The following is a 12,266-nucleotide window of genomic DNA, read 5'->3' on the forward strand; positions in this document are numbered from 1 at the left end:
TATTCTGTTTATTTATTTATTTTGCTGTAGATTGCATTGCCTGGAGAAATGTTAATCCAGACATTGTAAAAGGAATCGTTTATCCCTTGGTGGACTAAAAGCCCAGCTTTTAGATTTCTTACAGCACAAATGTGTTATTCATATACTGTAGAATTGATAGATTTCAAGAGGTTACAGTCTGAAAAGGACAGGCCGGTTCCACGGTGACCACCAGTCAAAGCCTGGTTATTATTGAAGAATTGCCTTTCATTAGGCCACAAAATAAGTGTGCAAAACCATGTCATAAATTGGCTCAGAGACTCATTTGTCCCATTAGTGGAACAAAAAGCTTAAGAAGAGGCACTCTTCTAACAGGCATTGTATCAGGTGATTTCAAAGGCCATCTGAAGAGAGTGATCACGGCCCGTCACCGCATCACATGCGAGCGAAGGACACAATTAATATCCTCTTTTCCTTATGTAACCCACTTAAAGTAGACATGAAGAAAAGGTTGGTTTTATCCAACTTGTTGGAATCGAAACCTAATGTCATGGTTGTTGAGATGCCCGCCCTGCAGGGGGCAGTGTGACGCGGCCGAGGAAAGAACAGACGAGGGAGAGAACGAGAGAAGGTGAACGAGATCGGCAGCGTGTTAGCACACTGGATATAGAAACTTTAGAAAATAAAACTAAAAGAAGAAATAACAGTCTTTTATTTTATTTAAAGTAAAGTTAGATGAAACCGAATATAGTATTTGTTTCAGGTTGTGTATTTTTTTTGACTGAGACTATTTTGAGTGGAGAGGCCGCGCTGTAGAAGAGGACGGCGGCCCAGGAGAAAACTGCCGTGGAAGTGAACGTGTGCAAGAGAAAGTTCTCGTCGGCAACGTGGAGCATTCCAGGACTTCATTCTTCGTCCAGGATACAGATAAGCACGGGAGATCACGCCATACATTTTTTATGGAAAAATCATACTACCCGGGTAGATGCTTTTGAGTTTTTGTTCTACAATTTTCTTTAGTTTTTTTAGTGGACCACGTTGATTATCTTTTCTTTTTGGAATTAATGGACATTTTGACTCTTTTGGGTTTGTGGGTGGGTCGAGCTCTGAGTTCTTAATTCATGTTTAATAAATGTTCTGTTTGAACTAACCTTTTCTACTCCTCCTTTGAGCCCTGATCTTAGAAGAGGCACGGTCTAGTGTAAAAACTATATGTGTGTAGATTGTGCCCCTTACATAATTTGGCGAGCCAGCCAGGAGCCCACTTCCCGCATGAAGCAGTGAAAGCGGTGTGTCAGAGACATCAGTGTAATTCAGCATCAAGAACAGGATCAGACACAACCCACATACCGGTACTAGTTGAATGTCTGTCAATTGAGGCCTCTGCAATTCCTGCAGAGTTCTGTCAAAGCGATATCCTTGGGTCAAGTACATTGCCGCAAATATCACTTGAAGATTGGGTAAAAGAGCAACACCAGGATCCAACCATCAGTAGAATAATAGACATTTTGAAGGCAGGGAAGCGACTCACATACAGGTTAAGGTGCCAGGAAGATAGAGAAGTTCAGCTGATGTTGAGAGTAATGGATCAGTTAATCTTTTCAAATGGGGTCTTGTACCGAAAACGTATAAGCCAAGGTCAGCCTTTCCATCAACTAGTCCTTCCAATGAAATACAGGAAGACTGCATTGGAGAATCTTCATGATGCCGTTGGACATTTGGGCATCGATAGGACACTGGACTTGGTCCGTGCTCGATTCTATTGGCCACACATGGCCATGGATGTCAGCGAAAAGGTCAGAACATGTGAGAGGTGTATCCGGAGGAAAGCACAAACTGAGAGAAGTGCTCCTCTGGTGAATATAAAAACCAGCCGTCCCTTGGAGCTGGTGTGCATGGACTACCTTTCTCTGGAACCTGACGGAAAGGGCACTAAGAACATCTTGGTAATAACAGATCATTTTACCAAATATGCAGTGGCAGTACCGACAGTAGACCAAAAGTCTAAAACTGTAGCAAAGGCTCTATGGAGTAATTTTTTCATCCACTATGGATTTCCACAGAGATTGCACAGCGATCAAGGTCGTGATTTTGAATCGGCACTGATCAAAGACCTTTGTGCATTACTTGGCATAAAGAAAACAAGGACGACACCTTACCACCCACGTGGAAACCCAGTGGAGCGATTCAACCGAACGCTTCTGGAGATGCTCGGAACACTAGAAGAGGGAGATAAAGTAAGATGGAGAGATTTTGTTCAACCTCTTGTTCATGCATACAACTGCACAAAGAATGACACCACAGGATTTTCACCATATCAGCTGATGTTTGGTCGCCAACCAAGACTCCCACTCGACATAGCATTTGGACTGGACCCTGAAAGGAACAGTAAGCTATCTCACTCAGAGTATGTCAAAAGATTGACTGAGCATTTGACAGAAAGCTATCGATTAGCCACTGAGAATAGTTTAAAGAATGCTTTGCAGAACAAACAAAGGTTCGACAGTAAAGTGAGAGAGTCCACCCTGGCAGCAGGAGACAAGGTCTTGGTACGGAACGTCGGCATCAGAGGGAAACACAAAATAGCTGACCGTTGGAGTGAGACAATATACGTTGTTGTTAAACAGTTTCAAGACTCCCCTGTCTATGTTGTTGTCCCTGATTCCACAGATGGACCAGAAAGAGTTCTGCACAGAGACCTGCTTTTGCCATGTGGTTTTCTTCCTTCCGCTGTAAAAGATATTCAACCCAAGATGAAGTCCAAAGAAAGACCCAAGAAACCGTCTCACTCAGAACCTGAGAGAGCTGAGGACAACGAAGAACTGTCTGAAGTGGAAGATGAGGATGAGTACTATTCACTTTTTGATGAGCATTCAACATTTAGGAGAAATGTGCTGGCTAGCGACAATCAAAGACAAGAGGAAACACCTCAACTTGGAGAGCACATTGAGGAGAATAGTGAACTCCTTGACAATCAGGAAACAAATGTGAGCCTTGATGTGTCTACATTGAACCCTGCAGCTGCTACGTTTAAGGCTGTAAATATAAATGTTGACAAAGGTAGTGAGGCAGTTCCTGTTTTTTGCTCGCCTGTGCCAGAGCCAAACAAGATCGAAACAGCCACCCAGGATCTTCTTGATTCTCCGACCATGGATCTCAGTAGGGATCGTGATCCAAGAAATGGGAGACAACCTGACTCTGAATTGATTGAGGGGGCTGGAGATGTGCAAGAACAGAATGAGTCAGAAAGCGTTGACATTGCCCCTGAGACACAGGTGCCAATAAGAAGATCTGTCAGAGACAAAACTGCTCCAAAAAGGCTAACCTATCCAACTTTAGGGAACCCCCTAGTCATGGTTATGCACTCAATATTAGCAGGGTTAGATCAGGCCCTCTCCCAAACATTTGATTCTATGCCTTACATAGGTCAATTAGAACCCCTAGCATCTGAAGTAGTGTAGGGTGCAACATGCAAGGATGCATGCAGGTTAAGGGGGGGAGGATGTAACCCACTTAAAGTAGACATGAAGAAAAGGTTGGTTTTATCCAACTTGTTGTTGGAATCGAAACCTAATGTCATGGTTGTTGAGATGCCCGCCCTGCAGGGGGCAGTGTGACGCGGCCGAGGAAAGAACAGACGAGGGAGAGAACGAGAGAAGGTGAACGAGATCGGCAGCGTGTTAGCACACTGGATATAGAAACTTTAGAAAATAAAACTAAAAGAAGAAATAACAGTCTTTTATTTTATTTAAAGTAAAGTTAGATGAAACCGAATATAGTATTTGTTTCAGGTTGTGTATTTTTTTTGACTGAGACTATTTTGAGTGGAGAGGCCGCGCTGTAGAAGAGGACGGCGGCCCAGGAGAAAACTGCCGTGGAAGTGAACGTGTGCAAGAGAAAGTTCTCGTCGGCAACGTGGAGCATTCCAGGACTTCATTCTTCGTCCAGGATACAGATAAGCACGGGAGATCACGCCATACATTTTTTATGGAAAAATAATACTACCCGGGTAGATGCTTTTGAGTTTTTGTTCTACAATTTTCTTTAGTTTTTTTAGTGGACCACGTTGATTATCTTTTCTTTTTGGAATTAATGGACATTTTGACTCTTTTGGGTTTGTGGGTGGGTCGAGCTCTGAGTTCTTAATTCATGTTTAATAAATGTTCTGTTTGAACTAACCTTTTCTACTCCTCCTTTGAGCCCTGATCTTAGAAGAGGCACGGTCTAGTGTAAAAACTATATGTGTGTAGATTGTGCCCCTTACATAATTTGGCGAGCCAGCCAGGAGCCCACTTCCCGCATGAAGCAGTGAAAGCGGTGTGTCAGAGACATCAGTGTAATTCAGCATCAAGAACAGGATCAGACACAACCCACATACCGGTACTAGTTGAATGTCTGTCAATTGAGGCCTCTGCAATTCCTGCAGAGTTCTGTCAAAGCGATATCCTTGGGTCAAGTACATTGCCGCAAATATCACTTGAAGATTGGGTAAAAGAGCAACACCAGGATCCAACCATCAGTAGAATAATAGACATTTTGAAGGCAGGGAAGCGACTCACATACAGGTTAAGGTGCCAGGAAGATAGAGAAGTTCAGCTGATGTTGAGAGTAATGGATCAGTTAATCTTTTCAAATGGGGTCTTGTACCGAAAACGTATAAGCCAAGGTCAGCCTTTCCATCAACTAGTCCTTCCAATGAAATACAGGAAGACTGCATTGGAGAATCTTCATGATGCCGTTGGACATTTGGGCATCGATAGGACACTGGACTTGGTCCGTGCTCGATTCTATTGGCCACACATGGCCATGGATGTCAGCGAAAAGGTCAGAACATGTGAGAGGTGTATCCGGAGGAAAGCACAAACTGAGAGAAGTGCTCCTCTGGTGAATATAAAAACCAGCCGTCCCTTGGAGCTGGTGTGCATGGACTACCTTTCTCTGGAACCTGACGGAAAGGGCACTAAGAACATCTTGGTAATAACAGATCATTTTACCAAATATGCAGTGGCAGTACCGACAGTAGACCAAAAGTCTAAAACTGTAGCAAAGGCTCTATGGAGTAATTTTTTCATCCACTATGGATTTCCACAGAGATTGCACAGCGATCAAGGTCGTGATTTTGAATCGGCACTGATCAAAGACCTTTGTGCATTACTTGGCATAAAGAAAACAAGGACGACACCTTACCACCCACGTGGAAACCCAGTGGAGCGATTCAACCGAACGCTTCTGGAGATGCTCGGAACACTAGAAGAGGGAGATAAAGTAAGATGGAGAGATTTTGTTCAACCTCTTGTTCATGCATACAACTGCACAAAGAATGACACCACAGGATTTTCACCATATCAGCTGATGTTTGGTCGCCAACCAAGACTCCCACTCGACATAGCATTTGGACTGGACCCTGAAAGGAACAGTAAGCTATCTCACTCAGAGTATGTCAAAAGATTGACTGAGCATTTGACAGAAAGCTATCGATTAGCCACTGAGAATAGTTTAAAGAATGCTTTGCAGAACAAACAAAGGTTCGACAGTAAAGTGAGAGAGTCCACCCTGGCAGCAGGAGACAAGGTCTTGGTACGGAACGTCGGCATCAGAGGGAAACACAAAATAGCTGACCGTTGGAGTGAGACAATATACGTTGTTGTTAAACAGTTTCAAGACTCCCCTGTCTATGTTGTTGTCCCTGATTCCACAGATGGACCAGAAAGAGTTCTGCACAGAGACCTGCTTTTGCCATGTGGTTTTCTTCCTTCCGCTGTAAAAGATATTCAACCCAAGATGAAGTCCAAAGAAAGACCCAAGAAACCGTCTCACTCAGAACCTGAGAGAGCTGAGGACAACGAAGAACTGTCTGAAGTGGAAGATGAGGATGAGTACTATTCACTTTTTGATGAGCATTCAACATTTAGGAGAAATGTGCTGGCTAGCGACAATCAAAGACAAGAGGAAACACCTCAACTTGGAGAGCACATTGAGGAGAATAGTGAACTCCTTGACAATCAGGAAACAAATGTGAGCCTTGATGTGTCTACATTGAACCCTGCAGCTGCTACGTTTAAGGCTGTAAATATAAATGTTGACAAAGGTAGTGAGGCAGTTCCTGTTTTTTGCTCGCCTGTGCCAGAGCCAAACAAGATCGAAACAGCCACCCAGGATCTTCTTGATTCTCCGACCATGGATCTCAGTAGGGATCGTGATCCAAGAAATGGGAGACAACCTGACTCTGAATTGATTGAGGGGGCTGGAGATGTGCAAGAACAGAATGAGTCAGAAAGCGTTGACATTGCCCCTGAGACACAGGTGCCAATAAGAAGATCTGTCAGAGACAAAACTGCTCCAAAAAGGCTAACCTATCCAACTTTAGGGAACCCCCTAGTCATGGTTATGCACTCAATATTAGCAGGGTTAGATCAGGCCCTCTCCCAAACATTTGATTCTATGCCTTACATAGGTCAATTAGAACCCCTAGCATCTGAAGTAGTGTAGGGTGCAACATGCAAGGATGCATGCAGGTTAAGGGGGGGAGGATGTAACCCACTTAAAGTAGACATGAAGAAAAGGTTGGTTTTATCCAACTTGTTGTTGGAATCGAAACCTAATGTCATGGTTGTTGAGATGCCCGCCCTGCAGGGGGCAGTGTGACGCGGCCGAGGAAAGAACAGACGAGGGAGAGAACGAGAGAAGGTGAACGAGATCGGCAGCGTGTTAGCACACTGGATATAGAAACTTTAGAAAATAAAACTAAAAGAAGAAATAACAGTCTTTTATTTTATTTAAAGTAAAGTTAGATGAAACCGAATATAGTATTTGTTTCAGGTTGTGTATTTTTTTTGACTGAGACTATTTTGAGTGGAGAGGCCGCGCTGTAGAAGAGGACGGCGGCCCAGGAGAAAACTGCCGTGGAAGTGAACGTGTGCAAGAGAAAGTTCTCGTCGGCAACGTGGAGCATTCCAGGACTTCATTCTTCGTCCAGGATACAGATAAGCACGGGAGATCACGCCATACATTTTTTATGGAAAAATAATACTACCCGGGTAGATGCTTTTGAGTTTTTGTTCTACAATTTTCTTTAGTTTTTTTAGTGGACCACGTTGATTATCTTTTCTTTTTGGAATTAATGGACATTTTGACTCTTTTGGTTTTGTGGGTGGGTCGAGCTCTGAGTTCTTAATTCATGTTTAATAAATGTTCTGTTTGAACTAACCTTTTCTACTCCTCCTTTGAGCCCTGATCTTAGAAGAGGCACGGTCTAGTGTAAAAACTATATGTGTGTAGATTGTGCCCCTTACACTTAAAATCTCCAAACTGAAGGGAGCATGCAGTGGAGCTGACGGCGATGTCATGCAGAAAAAAGTGGGTGTCGTCCCATCCTGTCTCATTTCCTGAGAGCTCTTCTCAGACGCAGCATGTGGAACATTAGCCAGACTCTGAGAGTCCTTTGCCTGTTACATCACCAAAGCGCGCCAACCTTGATTGATTAGACATAGGCTTTCAGGCACCAGCTCTAATGAGATTTAATGCTTGACTTCTAATTGATACATCCAAAGTTGCGTGAACATCACCACAACAAATCTATTTTCCGATTCATTTCGTGATTAATAAACTCATCACGCCCAGAGACTGTCGACATTTTTAATGAGTGTCCAGTGCTTAAATCATTTCATCAAGGAACCTAAATATGGAATCATTTTGTTTGTAGCTGGAGATGTTTGGAGGGCTTGGCAAGCTAATTGTAATTAACACATCATGAGCTAAAAAAGTGTTAATGCGCAATGCTGTGGCCTCAGACTCAGATTTTCAGCTTGCTTGCATTTGTGTTCATTCTGGCAGTTAAACAGAGCAGCTGAATGCCCACAGAGTCAGTTTCAGCCAATAATATGCCTATAAGTACAACGGTTCTATTGACTGGCACAATCAGCACCTTGTGTAGAGCAGAGGAATTGCACAAGTCCTGCTATTCCGCCTCACGGCTGTTTTTGTGCCATATTAATCAGGTGTTCCAACACACTCCCCAATGGCAGCTCGGATATTAATGACCGGGACGTCTGCAGCTTGGGGAAAGGGGGCATTTTTCACAGCTCTGACAGTAGTTAGCTACAGCTCCCAGAATTAGACAAATTCCTTGAATGAACTGTGTTTTGTCAATAAATGCCTCTCGCCGCAAATGTTAACTCACTCTGCGGTACATCAAACAAAATGCCAAAAGAGCTTTTGCCAGATTCCCTTGTTGATGTTGCTTATATTTGTTATTTGCCCACATACCTTGCTGCAACTGGTCGATATTTAACCTTGCTCTGATCTTTAAAGATTTTTCCCCCCACACATTTTTGACAGCAGAGTGTAATAAGTGCCTTGTCAATCCAAAAGCTCCTGCAAGATTTGTTTTAGGTGGCACAGTAGAGCAAGATTTTACTTCTTGTTGGCAGTGAAAGCGCTTGACTAATTATTGTCAATTGATTATCTGATATTGATTTTTTGAGGCCGTTTTGACAGAATCCACAGCCATTGCAGATCCACTCCCTGTTTAGTAGGGTTTTGGGAATGTGTGTCTCATTAAGCAAAAAAACATAATAAATATATGCTATGATATTCCGAGTCACCGGAGTTTTTTTTTTTTTGCTGCATTGTAAAATGTCACAGCAACTTAAAAAAAAAAAAAAAAAGATATTCTTGCAATGTTTTTTGAAATGTTTTTGAAGTTAAAGTGCCGGATGACATGAAAATAGCTTTTTTGTTGTTGTTTTTGCTCATGTTTGATTTTTTCATGAATATCTTGTTCTTTTCACAAATGTGATTGCTCAGTCTGGGGCATTGGCCTCATGTGTGGGTGCATTTGTCCAATACCACTCGGTTTATGATCATTTATGATGGCAGAATGGCGGTAGTGAAAGCAGACACTGTATGGGATTATATGTTCATAATCAGCCAACTCCATCTAATGTTGCTTCCTAATGTAATAGTAAATAATAATAAATCATTTGCAAGTATGAGTTAGTATTCTGTTATTATTGCACGTCCATTGTTTATCTAAAAACTGCTGATATTTAATGTTATTGCATTTCAGTTCTTTCCCTGCTAAGATTACTGAAGAGTTTCGCATCCTCTGCCAAAACGCTCATTATGCTGCCGCAGTCAGAGCATTGCCGCTGCATGCAGGGAAGTTTGCCAGTTTATGTCAACAGCGCACTGACGCAAAAATAATTGCTCTCTGTTTGTCTCGAGTGCCGTCTCACCACCACGACAACTTCTATGACAAGATCTACGGGAAGAGGGCGGGGCCGCAAGTTCTTTTTTTTTTTTCCACCTGACGTGTTGCAGTACCAGAGGACTAGTTCTGTCGCTGGGGTTACTGGATCGCACTGGTTGGCTTGTTCGGTGACACGTCATCAATATGGAACAAGGTGCAGGGTCCAAACAAGCAAATAGCTGACATCGCTGGTGGAGGGCCTGAAGTGGCCTGTGTGTGCTCTCCTGGGTTTAGACATGACAGATGCCGGGCTGGTTCTTGTGGCACCTGACTCCCTGCGCGGTGCTCTTATTCTCGCCCTCCTGTAACAGTTTACCTCAGGCTGCAGACAGCCACTCTCTAGCAGGGACTGGCATATGTCCCCACTCAGAGCCAGCCGACAGGCCGGCCGGGCAGGTGAGATGGGTCACACATGGCGCAGCAGCAGTGTCATACCTCCTGAGTCCACTGTGTCGAGTGTGTGAGGGACGGCCAGAGGGTGATTGTCCAACACCAGCCGGAAAGCCAGTGTGAAGCTCTACTGCCTCCTTTTGAATCCAAAGGGGAACTGTGCTGTTTGCTCAGGATAGGCCATCGAGGCTGGAATCCTGTCCTAGAGAACTATTCCAGATTTTTTTATACTGTCCTGGACAAGAGTACAGGCCACAAAGTAATATAACATGTAGCGGCAAAATGAACTGACAGTAATTTAGGATTTCCTATAGATAAAATAAAGGGAGCCTTCATACCTTCATCAACTCCTCGTAACTCTCCAGACTGAGAGCATTTCTTACATTCACACTGGTGGCGAAAAACAAGGGTGTCGCTTCCTGATACTGTGTCTGGCTTTAAATTCACTACAGCATGCAAAAGAAAAAAAGAAAAGATGGTAATCATGCAGTGAACATATATAAATTAACATATATGTTAAATAAATATTACCATCAATATTAATGAAATATAATGCCTTATATCTCGAAAAAAAGGTTCTTCCAATGGCAACTGGACTTGTTTTGCTTCCTTGACAATGCTTCACCCTTCCATTCACAGTCTTGAGAAAGCCCTCTGGAATGGAAAGGTGAGAAATTATAATAACTTATAATAACTTAGATTATAATAACTTAAATTGCAACAACACTTAATGTGAATATCTTTAAAGTTGTATTTATACGTTTGTCTATATTGAAAGGATACCAATGAAAAAGACTGAATACACTTTGGGACTTGTTACATGAGGCCTTATTACCATGAAGGAAAGTAGCGTTATTACAGAAAGGAAGTGTGTGCCTGGGAGAATTCATTATTTTATATTTGGAATGACATTATAAAAGACCCTTCAGAACCCAATATGTTAAATAAATATATAAACCTGTGAACATTATAGAGTACAACATGACACCAGAGGTGCACAGATGATATCCTCTGCTATTTTTCACCTGGATGTTTATTTAATGTGACATTTTGGCCTTTCCTCAGACATCGTGTTTAACTTCGCCTCTCTTCTATATACCTCACTAAATTGGGGATATATTTGCAATGAGGAGGCAAGAGAATAGATGGGTGTATATTCATTATGGAGCACTCATGGGGACCACCGCAGCCCATTCGTCATCTTAATTCATGTGCACTCCAGCCCACAGCCTCCTTAGGATATCTTTCAAGGCAAACAATGAGAGAGGCTGACTGGTCACCTTGAACCTATCTGCATATCAGCCTAGTTCAACAACTCAAATGAAAGGGGGCTTAAGCCTGCCAGGTATGGCCTTTCCTGAGACATTTGTGACTGATAATGGTTTGCTGGAACTCAAGGCCAGGCCAAGAGTGGGTTTACCCCACCTATGGATGTCTGCCTATGACAGGAAAGCCATGCCTCACTATTTACTGGGCAACAGAAAAACCTCTGACTTCAGCAGGTACTGTGCTGTGGCCTATATACCATGATAGCTGTATAGTCAGTGTAAAAAAAGACAAATGCTCTATAATACATCATATCTGTATTATTCTTGATTTCTTTTAACTAAGTTAAAACATCTAAGGAATCTAAAGATATTTGGCATATATATATATACACACACACACACACACACACACACACAACATGATTCATAATAACCATTTGACTTATACTCACATGACACTCTTGAAACTGTAAAATAAATCTGGTATTTCAGGCTGATTTAATAATATCAAGTTGGCCTTAAAGGTGTATGGATGGTAATAATATTGCTTAGGGACCAATCTACTTGTTTAAGTACAACATTTATGGTTCAGACACATGAAAAATGTGATGAATTTGGTCATCTTACGTTAGATTGGACAATCTATTATTCCTCACAGCACTTTAAATGGAAAAATCAATGGGTCTTTATTTCCATCTGCAGGTCTCAAGAGACATATATCCAATATGGGCGTACTCCAGCCTTATCCTCTTGATCCTATGCTGCTGGTGACCGATATCTTAAAGTACAGGCCCATTGTCATTTTGCAAGCCCTGGCCAGCATTGTGAGCTGACTCCTTTTGTTGTTTAGTTCAGGGTCAGGTCTGCACAGGTTTCACTTTTACATGCAGCATTTCTTTAGCTGCAAACATGGACTACTACGTGTACATATACAGCACGTCCAGAGGTTCTCTCCTGAGCTAGCTGTCCGTTTGTAGTTTGTCCTTTTTTGCGTCGGCCTGCAGTGCATTCCATGTTTCTGCTGCTTATACCTAACATTGGGAGACTTGTTGAACCTAACTTAATTTAAAGGTCCTGCATCAAGATCAGGTCCCTCTGTAGCCTCTAGTGGAGTTTGTGGTATTGAGCACTGAGAAGACTCCAGATGAGCTGCAAGCACAACCACTCTTCAGCTGCCCACCTCTTTGGGCCACCATGGGAAATGGTGCTTCTGTCAAGTCATAGTTTACATACAGGATTTTACAGGTGCTGGGGGTCACATTTTCATTGTACTGTCAATGTTGTATCACGTCCTCATCAGGTCCTGGAATGTTGCCCTGTCTTGGCATGTTCACGTGCACCCTGTCGCCCAAGACCAAGTTCAGGTACAGCCCATACAA

The sequence above is a fragment of the Denticeps clupeoides genome, chromosome 13 (genome assembly GCF_900700375.1).
Source record: "Denticeps clupeoides chromosome 13, fDenClu1.1, whole genome shotgun sequence".
Classification (NCBI taxonomy): Eukaryota; Metazoa; Chordata; class Actinopteri; order Clupeiformes; family Denticipitidae; genus Denticeps; species Denticeps clupeoides.